General features: G+C 43.8%; 1 long non-coding RNA gene across 1 annotated transcript; it reads left to right on the top strand.

The window, feature by feature from the left end:
• Positions 1 to 6,277: 6,277 nt before the first annotated feature.
• On the top strand, positions 6,278 to 9,564 carry LOC132649478 (uncharacterized). The gene is made up of 3 exons (XR_009587931.1): positions 6,278 to 6,349; positions 8,525 to 8,709; positions 9,415 to 9,564. It is a non-coding gene; the product is annotated as an uncharacterized LOC132649478 (long non-coding RNA).
• The last annotated feature ends 297 nt before the right edge of the window (positions 9,565 to 9,861 follow it).

Genomic DNA, 9,861 nt, shown 5'->3' with positions numbered 1-9,861 from the left:
GTTTATGAGCTACTGCCACCAGATAGCTCCGGATCAGATTGCCTTCCATGCGCGATCCTCTGATCAAGGTCCAGTCTGTTCCAGTCCCAACAGATGAAACCCACAGCCACATCCTTGAAATGCCGTGTGGTGGCATGGCTGGCTGGAGTCTGTTACTCATCACTGAGGCTTACCATCCTAATATGTGTTACTAGCCCGGTAAGGTGCAGAATCCAATGACAGGTGTCCTCTGAATAGACAGAGGAAGTGCTAACACTGTAGCTCCATGTCACTATCACATGGTCAGGAAAAGCACCGTGGTCATCAAGGCATTCATGCCATGTGTTTGAGGATTCGACACAGGTGGCTGTAATGATCTGTCAGGTTCTCCTGACAGGGAAGCCTTTGGGTTAAATTTTCCACTAGCTGCCATGCTCACTCCTGCCCTAAGCTCCTCCTCCTTCCACAGCCAAAGGGTCATTGGCATGTAGGTCTAGTAAGGAGTCTTAATGGATTGCACAGAAAAACCACCAAATCCTCAGCGACAGTGTTGATGGCTCTAGTGCATTTCACATTCACTCCAGCAAGCTCACCTCTGCCTGATCTGCATCTTAACTATGGATGGATTATGAAAAAAAAATACATTAGTGTCTGGTTTTTAAAAGACATGTGTCTGTGTGAGTCTATTATACAAGCATACAGGTACCCAGAGAGATGAGAAGGGGAGGGGGTTGTTGCCTGAAGCTGGAGTAACAAGCAGTTGTGAGATGTCTGATGTGGGTGCTGGGAATGAAACTCTGAAGAGTAATGAGTGCTCATAACGGCTGAGCCACCTCCCCAGATTGCATTAAGGTCCCTTAAAGAACATTCTAGTTTTATTCATAATGCCATGATTAAAACACTATAACCAGAAAACATGACTTAAGGGAGCAAAGAGTTTGCTTCTGCTTACATGTTACAAGAAACCTGAAGTGAGGCTTTCCTGCTCTTCCACAAAGCGCTACCTCTGACCAAGGAACCCATTTCACAGCAAAAGAAGCTTATTAGGAAGTGTGGAGGAGGCTGCTTGCTCCCTGGCTTAATGAGCTTGCGCTCAGCGAGCTGTCTTCTATATTCAAAACCACTTGCACAGGAAATGGTACTATCCACAGTGGTTGGCTCCCCTGGAATCAATTACTAAAATTACCAAAATACTTTATTTCGATAATAGGCCAATCTGATTTGGACAGTCCCTCAACTTAGACTCTATTTTCAATGACTCCAGACTGTGTCGAGTTGACATTTATAGCTAATTAGGACGAAAGGGAGACTGAAAAATGAAAAGAACTCAGTGTGACAACAAGTTGGGAATGGGAGGCTTTCTGGAAACCCATAGACAAAGTGGAAAAGGAGACTAAGATGATGGCTGAGGAGAGTGTGTTTTGCCCATCACTATGAAATCCCACTGATGGATTTGTGCTCTCCCTGGAGCACAGATCAAAAAATGTCCACCATTTGTTCCTGAAGAAACTTCGGCTCATGGCATTAGGCCTATTAAAACTGTGGTTCTTTGGCATGGCCCTTTACAAATCCAGATTCTGTAGCTTAAGGAAGTTCTGTGGCTTTCCAGATCCCACCTCTGGCAAACGGCAGCACCGCAGCGCCAAGCCAGTGAGCATGGCCTGGAGCCCTGAATTCACAGGACCTGAGAGCTCATGGACAGAACGTTTGTGGTGTGCCTCAGACCTCGCACAGAAGACCTCAAGGTTCTCTGGACCTCACTGGTTCTGAGGCTGCAAGATCACACAACTCAAGGTTATGACTCTGCCACGGGAGCCCGAGTCCATTACAGAGCACATGAGATGTAGTTACGGAACCTGCCTCTCACCGAGAGCCACGCTGCTGATTCCGCCACAAGGAACAGAAATCTGAATGTATCATGTGTATTCCTGTCTTAGAGCCACCTGAGGGGAGAGATCTGAGGCTTACTTTTCATATCGCAAATGACTGAGTGACTTTGCATCTTAAATATCTGCTGTGGTCTGAAGGAAAGGATGGGAGCACATCCCTTGCCCTCCTGCCATCCTCCTGCTACAACCCTGAAGGTGAGCAGCCTCATCTCAGCTTCTAGAGAGGGCACTGGAACTCATGCTGTACTTTCAGGTCTGAATCCTAAAAAGTTGCATCTTACTGATGGTTACCTAAGGAGACCAGACCATCCCCTTAGCATTAACACTGCATTCTCACTCGGCTAGATGGGCTTTGGGAGACTAGGTCTAGGGGAAGGCTGTCTTTTTTCACTCCCTATCTGGCCATACCGTTTGCCCTCCCTCTGGAAAGTGTGTGGCCTCCAGGAAGCTCACTGGTAGATGACCATCTGATGTCTAGTCCACATAGTTCTAGAAAATTCCAGGCTCATCTCCAGGTGAACAGAAAATACTGATATCAGAAAAACCCATGGGGGGAGAGGAGGGCATAGGGCAATGGAGACAACTCCCCAGTTGAGGTACCCAGTTTTCCTCAAGATTCCTATAGAGCTCTGACTATTTGATGCAAAGTTCCCACCAAAGACAGTCCAAGAGCTGGACACTGCCTAGTAGCCACAGACAAATATACTGAATCACCTAACGGTGAAACCCTAAGAAAGTTCTGTCACGTTGCTTGCTTGTTGGGTGACTCCTGAGATCAGACACACATCCACAGATGTCCCTCACAATGGCTGTGACTTGAGAGGATTTTCTAAATGTACCTCACTGAGGTACTGCGGCTGTGACTGAGGAGTCTCCCCCAGATGCATCGTGGAGAGGTTCCAACTGAGGACGGACTCCCAGGTGCCCTTTGCTGTGACTCTGTCTAAAGAGGGATGCCCAGGTATCCCTGTGGCTCTAATTGGAATTCTCAGACGCCCTTTATTGTTTCTGTCAGGGGAGACTCTGAGACACTCCTCACTGTGGATCTAAAGGGGGATTTTCATCGATTTCTCACTGTGGATTTGACTGAAGAGGATCTCCCAGATCCAAGATGGTGGCTCTGCCCAGGGGGAGATACTGCCATTTTCTGGGCCTTGCCCCATTCCCTCCAGGTAATTTCATCCTACCATCCTGCCCTAGTCTTGCTTCGTTCCCTTTTCTATCTCCACAAATCTTACCCCATAACCCAGTTAACTCATACGTTCCAATTTGCTTTCTGTTGCTATAATAAATACCATGACCAAAAGAAATCTGGGGAGGAAAAGGTTTATTTCAGCTTACACTTCCAGGTAGCAGTTTACCACTGAGGGAAGCCAGGGCAGGAACTTGAGCAGGATCAGCTGAGGGATCCACGGAGGAAGGCTGTGGACTGGCAAGCTCACTGGCTCATGCTCAGCTGCCTTTCTTAGACAACCAAGGCACAACCAACTGCTCTCCTCAGGAAGTCCCCACTGGCTGTATACCCCTGCAGAAACTCCCTTCTCTCAGAGCCCCCAACTCCCCATGCTCTCCTACCCACGCCTGCCCAGGAATGGTGCTGTCAACAGTGGGCCTGCCGCTCCCATATCAATCACCCTCCAAGATCTTTCCCATAATTCTCAAAGAATTCATTACATTAAAATAAATAAAGGGGGGGAAGCAGATTTCTCCTCAGACAAGGCCACTGACCAGCGTGACTGAGGCAGTTCTTGAATTGCCATTCACTCTTCCCAGGTGACTCAAGCTTATGTCCAGTCGATGATAAAACCTAACGAGCTCATTGTGTTTGGCCCGGCTAGCACATCTTTCCACAGACATATTTCCCACAAATCCCCCCCGCTTCTCCTCCGACGCCTGACTATGTGTGCACGCCTTCACTCACTGAAGCACAGACACACCAAACACCTGCGCCACCATGCATCTCTTGAGCACATAGGTCCTGCCACAGCTTACTTGCCTTCAGGGCTCAACCTACTTGCTGATTCCAAGATCCTCATAAACATATTTTCTCGGCGTGCTCCGTTCTTACTTGGCCATCTACGCCAGGGGCGAGCCTCTTGAGGCTCCCTGTGAATTATTTATGACTCTTGGCACATCATTACAGCAATCCCGCCTCGTATCGATGAGAAACGCGTTTTCCAACCAGTCTGTCTGGGCAGTGATGCCTGAGCGTGAAGTGAATCAGGCTTCAGTGAGAAGCCTGAGCTGGACAACCTCTAAGACTGCTCTCCTCAGGAAGTCCCCACTGCCTCTATCCCTCTGCAGAAACTTCTTTCTCTCAGAGCCTCCGACACCCCACGTCCTCACACCCACGCCTGGAACTGCTTCCAAACAGGGCTGACGGCACGTAATTATGGGGCTCTCGCACACCCCAAGGCAGATTCCTCAAATTAAACTGTTTGTTTTCTTTTTTAACCCCCACATCATGGCTCCCTTTTGGACTAATTATTTCAGCCAACTGGAACTGATGATGCTCTTGAGATGATTTTATTGCCCCGGCAGAACTTCAGCTTTTTGAGACTCATAGACACACAGCTGTTTCCATGGCATGGCAGCACACAGCACTCCCTGACACCGTCAATCAGCTCCCTGCAGAGACAGTGCAGGGCACCTTCATCTTTTTGTCACGGTTAGGAAGAGTGAAGGAGGAGCCGGGGAGGCGCAGGGTCACAGTGAGGAGAGCCTTGGGAGTTGCAGCCATGCCCTAAGTCACAGATCAGTAGCCTCCTTCAAGCAGGACAGTGATGTCAGCTGCCTCCCTTTCTCTCTGGGACCCTGGGGTGGAGGTCTGATCACATTAAAAGGACAATCACTGCTCTTGAAAGGGCCCTGTCATCACCGGGAGGAAAAGACTATTTTTTTTGTATCATGTGACTTAAGCTTTTATGACTAAATGAATACTTAAATCTTAAAAGTCTAATCATTACCATTTACTCCCTAAAAATAACTGTCTCCCTTAGTCCATATTTAGAACAGAAAATACTGGCCTCTCCAGAGCCTGGGCTGCCCTACAGGGGCCGCCCAGCAGAACGGCTTCTGTCACCCCTTCCTGGCTATGTCTGTTTGCTCATATGTCCTGGGTGTGGAGACTCAGAGAGAAGAAGGATCTACATCACAAAGGCTACCCTGTGCCCACACATCAGTAAGGCCAGGAGGCTGCTCTGGTGCGTTAACACTGGACAGACTGACTTTGTGGCCTTGATTTCCCCATACGCCAGAAGAAGTTCTCGTGTCTCTGCTGTACTTGATTTCTCTGTCCTGGGGTGGGATCCTAACAGTGACAGAATCAGGACACAGCAAACTGAAAGTTCCAGGCCATAATGGAAGAGGCAGAACCCCTGCACACTCCAAGGCATGAGGGGAGGCTGAGAGGAGGAAGCTCAGCAGGTAGGATTACTCCCCCAAGTTCAGGAAGTCATAGGGAACCCTCACCGTTCTTCTTTATCCAATGACCGATAAGAGTTTTAGTTGATCTCAGAGTCATACTACGATTCATAAAAAATTGCCCTGAAATTAAAAGTGGGGAAAATAAGAACTTTATAAATAAAGTGTTTGAAACTCTATTCAGGAAAATCCAGGAGGTACGTCTGACGATGTAGCTGCTCCTGCCACCATGTTAATCTGGATATCTGGGGACAGAGAGAAAGGACAGACAGAAGGAGGGCAGGAGGAGGACAGAGCCGTGCACCTCTTCAGCGTTTGCAGCTGAAACTGAGTCATTCTCTGGTTGTTGATGCTCTTTGGGGCGGGACAGGCCTCTAGGGAATATCTTCTTCTTTGGTTTTATTGTTTTGTTTTTTGTTTCTCCAAACAGGATTTGTCTGTGTAGCCTTGGCTGTCCTGGAACACCCTCTATAGATCAAGCTGGCCTCCAAATCAGAAATCCACCTGTTTCTGCCTCCAGAGTGCTGGGATTAAAGGCGTGTGCCACCTCCTCCTGGCTCCTACGGAGTTTCTTAATAACCTGGGTTCTTGTCTCTGCTCCTTCAGAAACCAAGACAGCTCCTATTTCTGAGTCTTGGCCTATCTTTCAACAAGCATGTTTTGCTACATATTTTTTTCCTTTCCCATCTATTTCTGATGACTATAACTTCAATTAAGATATGTTGCATTCAAACAAGGTAAAAGCCAGATAAAGTCAAAGTTTTCTTTCTAAAATCACTGGGTGAACGCCAGCCTGTGGAAACCGACATGCCATTCTACAAGAATTTCTGGCACTCCTTTTCATTGACTGCTAAAGGTTGTTTGATTAAATTCCAGGTGAGCTCATTGTCTTGTACTTCATGAGCATTTTTGTATGAAAAATGTCATTTAGAAAAATGTTAGGCCAGGTGTGGTAGCACACACCTATAATCCTAGCATTCAGGAGAAGGACTATAAAATCAAGGGCAGCTTGGGCTTCACAGAGACGGAGATGTTTGGGCCTCAGACACTTAGTACGGGTAAGACGCTTAATTTAGTAATTTATTTATTTTATTTTTCTTTCTTTTCCCTTCCTCCCCTTTGATTTGAACATGTCCATGAAAAAACATTTCTTTGAACTCATGTTTTAGTCTTTGAGGTAGCCGGAATGATAAGCATGTGTCCCAGATCCCAGGTAGGTTTTGACTTTTAGTTTGGTAACTGCAATGAATTAACAGTATTTTGGTGAGAACTTAAGCTTGTATACCTCCAAGTCTTCCTGTGTAAGATCTTTCCAGAGATTATTTTTCATCAGAACCTTTCTAATAACTGCTCATGGAATTCAAAATGCAGAGTTTCTGGAATGTGAGTCCTTCATGGTTTCAGAGTCTTTGCTGCTACAGTGAATGCACCTCATTTTCATTGGATCTTCTAGTGGTTTCAGAGTTTGTGCATTTCTCGGAAATCTGGAAAAAATGATGGAATTCATTGAACTTCTGATAATTCTAATTTGTTTATTCAATCTCATGTTTTTCTACCTTTTTCATTAAATCATCATATTTCATGAAATTGCATGTTACTTTACTTCCAGTTTTTAATTTTTTTTTCTCTGTCTGCATGGCACTTTTATACCGCTCTAAATTGCCATAGAGGACGGTCTAATACTGTTTCCAATCTTAGAAGGAGGTTTTTCTCCAAAGTATGGTTGGCAGTGGGTTATGTCTTTGTAAACCGCTCTTTTTACATCTGTCAGAACTGTGACTTTTTTTTTTTTTTCTAAGTCCACTAACGTATTAAAAAATTCTCTGAGGCTGAATCATCCTCGCATTCCCAGAGCCCTCTAAGTCACATTATTTGGTGCTGGGCTTAGTAGGCCCATACTTCACTTAGCAATTTTTACATCTACATTCATAAGTGAAATGAACCTATAATTCTGCTTTTACCTTTTTGTCTTTATTCATTTTGGAACAAAATTCTGCTTCGGTAACTAAGGCAGGCTTGTTGTTGTTGTTTTATTTTCCAAAACAACTTAGAATTAACTCTGAATTGGGTTTTTGTGAGAACAATAAGGTTTAATTCCCATTGCAACTTCTTGAATAGTTTGTCAGTCTGCGCATTGTGTGTTTGGTTTTTTTTAGGTTTTGTTTTTGTTTTATTAAGTGCATTCATTTTGTCTACATTTACAAAGTCATTAGTGTAGTTGTTCATAAAAATTTTGATTAATTCCTTATTTCTATTGTAGCTAATAGAAGCTAAATCACTATTATAACTGTAACTAAAGCTATCTGCCATCTCTTTTCTGTGTTTAGATTCTATATTGTTTACCAGTATTTTTTCCTTGTCAGTCTTGCCAGGCACCTTACAAAATAGCATGCCTTGATTCTGTGGATCTTTTCTATTGTTTTGTTGCCTCTTTTCTCCTGTGTCCTCTATTTCATTGATCTCTCTTGTATATTTATTACTAACTTTCTTCTTGTTCTTGGGATTTGCTTCATTGATTTTTTTTTTTTTTACGTTCTTGACTTGAAAGCTTAATTTATGTTTTCTGCCATTTTATTTTTAGAAAAATGTTCAAAACAAAATATTTACAAGCATGGCTTTAGATGTATTCCACTAAAAGTCAACACACACACATGTCCAATATGTACACATATGCACATGTTTTCATCTTACCTATTTCTGTTGTGGTGGCAAGCCACCCTTCTTCAACCTTACCAGGTATTTTCCTGTTATTTCTTACATTTATTACAATCACCTTTCTATCTATTGGCTTTACTGATAGTGACTCCTCTTGATAATGTTTAGGACCTCAGTGGGTTGCTACTCTCTCCCTCATTGAGATGTTCAAAAGTTTCCCCCTACCTTAAAGACAGCATTGTTTAAGTCAGGAGCCTGGCTGTCTCCACAGGTCCCACATAGCGTCTTCATTGTTGGGCTGTAATTTTTATGGTGGTTGTGCTTATCTGGGTTCACACTGGCCTCCAAGCTTATGTTTCCTTGAAGGCATCATCTGTAACCTGTGGGACAGTCTTATTTGTTGGTGAACTGTGTCCAGCTTCAATGCCAAATCGCTAGGAAAAACTCAAAAGAATGGTAGGAGGAGATCTGCTCATTTAAGGCTGAAGTTCTGGTCCTCAGCCTTGGCTGTATCCTCTTAAACATTTTATCAAGTATCTATCTTATTTATGGTTGATTCTTTAATGTTTTCCTTACAGGCTGTTTTGTTGGTGGTAATGGCACTACTTGTTTGGCACTCTTATGAAAACATGTCACACACATTGCAAAGCTTGTGCACCAGAGAGAGCTCTGTAGCTTACTCTTGCCCAAGGCATCCTTTCTGGGGTTCCACTTACCCAGCTATGGCATCAATGCCTTGGTCTGACCCATGGAGGGTTATGAGGTAAGAACATTTTCTCTTTCTGTTTTATTTGTTATGTCTTGCAAAGAGAAGATAAATGGTTTGCTCACAGGTACATACGTACATTATGATTTGTTTTGAGTAATGAAGGAGACAATTTTTAGTATGGCTTAGATACAAAGCACCTCCCAAAAGTTTCATGTGCAAGGTTGGTTCCCAAAACACCATTGGTCAGAAGTGGGGCCTGAATCAGGAAAGCTCAGCCTGATAAGCTAAAAATCCAACTAATGGCAGTGTTGGGAGGCAATGAAAAGAGGCAGGACCTAAGCTTGATCGCGGGTTTCCATTTCACTGGCCCAAAAGAAATCCTTAAATTTTCCCTCCTTTCAGTTTTTCTGAGGTATTTGTCATAGGGACGGAAACTGACTAACAAGCAAGAAAAAACACTTCAACACAGAGAAATGTAACATGTAAACTGACAGCAGCTCTTGCCTCTTATCACCCATTTAATCAGGAATTCTGTGTTCAGATGATAATCTAGCTATTTGCCTATTTCCCTTTCGCTTTCTACATGAATAGACTATCTTTCTCTCTCTTTCTCCTCTCTGTATCTCTCTCCCCCTCTCTCTATGTGTCATTCCATATCTCTTTCTCCTCTCTCTGTCTCTCACACACACAAGTGCATACACACACACCCGAAGTAGAAAAAGACCAAGAGCCAAAACCTTACTCTCCCTTTGCCCTAAGGACTGGCTAGACTCCAGAGAAGAACGGAATTTCTCTGTAAACACTGATGCATAAGCATATCAAGAACTTAACCTGACTCTGGAGAGAAACACAAGACAAAGGTGAGTAGTAATGTTAAACTGAGCAAAAATCCTGCGATTTACATTTACATTTTTTTTTACCTCATGCCTCAATCGTGAGTACTGTTTTTAATAGCCTTAGGTATAGCCTTTAATACATTTTAGTTCTTCATTAACAATTTCAATTTTTAATTTCTTTAAAAGTCTTCTTTTAAAAATGTCACTGGCAAAAAAAAAATGTCACTGGCATTTCCAGCAGTATAACCATTAATCAGCAACTATTCTTCATCAGCAGGCAGCTGTCCTAATTAAAGGGTCAGTGAGAAGAAACAAAATGTAAAATCCACACAGTCATCCACAGAAATAGGCCCTCCTGCTCTCTCAGGGC

The sequence above is a fragment of the Meriones unguiculatus genome, chromosome 20 (genome assembly GCF_030254825.1).
Source record: "Meriones unguiculatus strain TT.TT164.6M chromosome 20, Bangor_MerUng_6.1, whole genome shotgun sequence".
NCBI classification, from domain to species: Eukaryota; Metazoa; Chordata; class Mammalia; order Rodentia; family Muridae; genus Meriones; species Meriones unguiculatus.
Note: the sequence above shows the minus strand (reverse complement) of the source record. Positions and strands in the feature narration are given on the sequence as shown.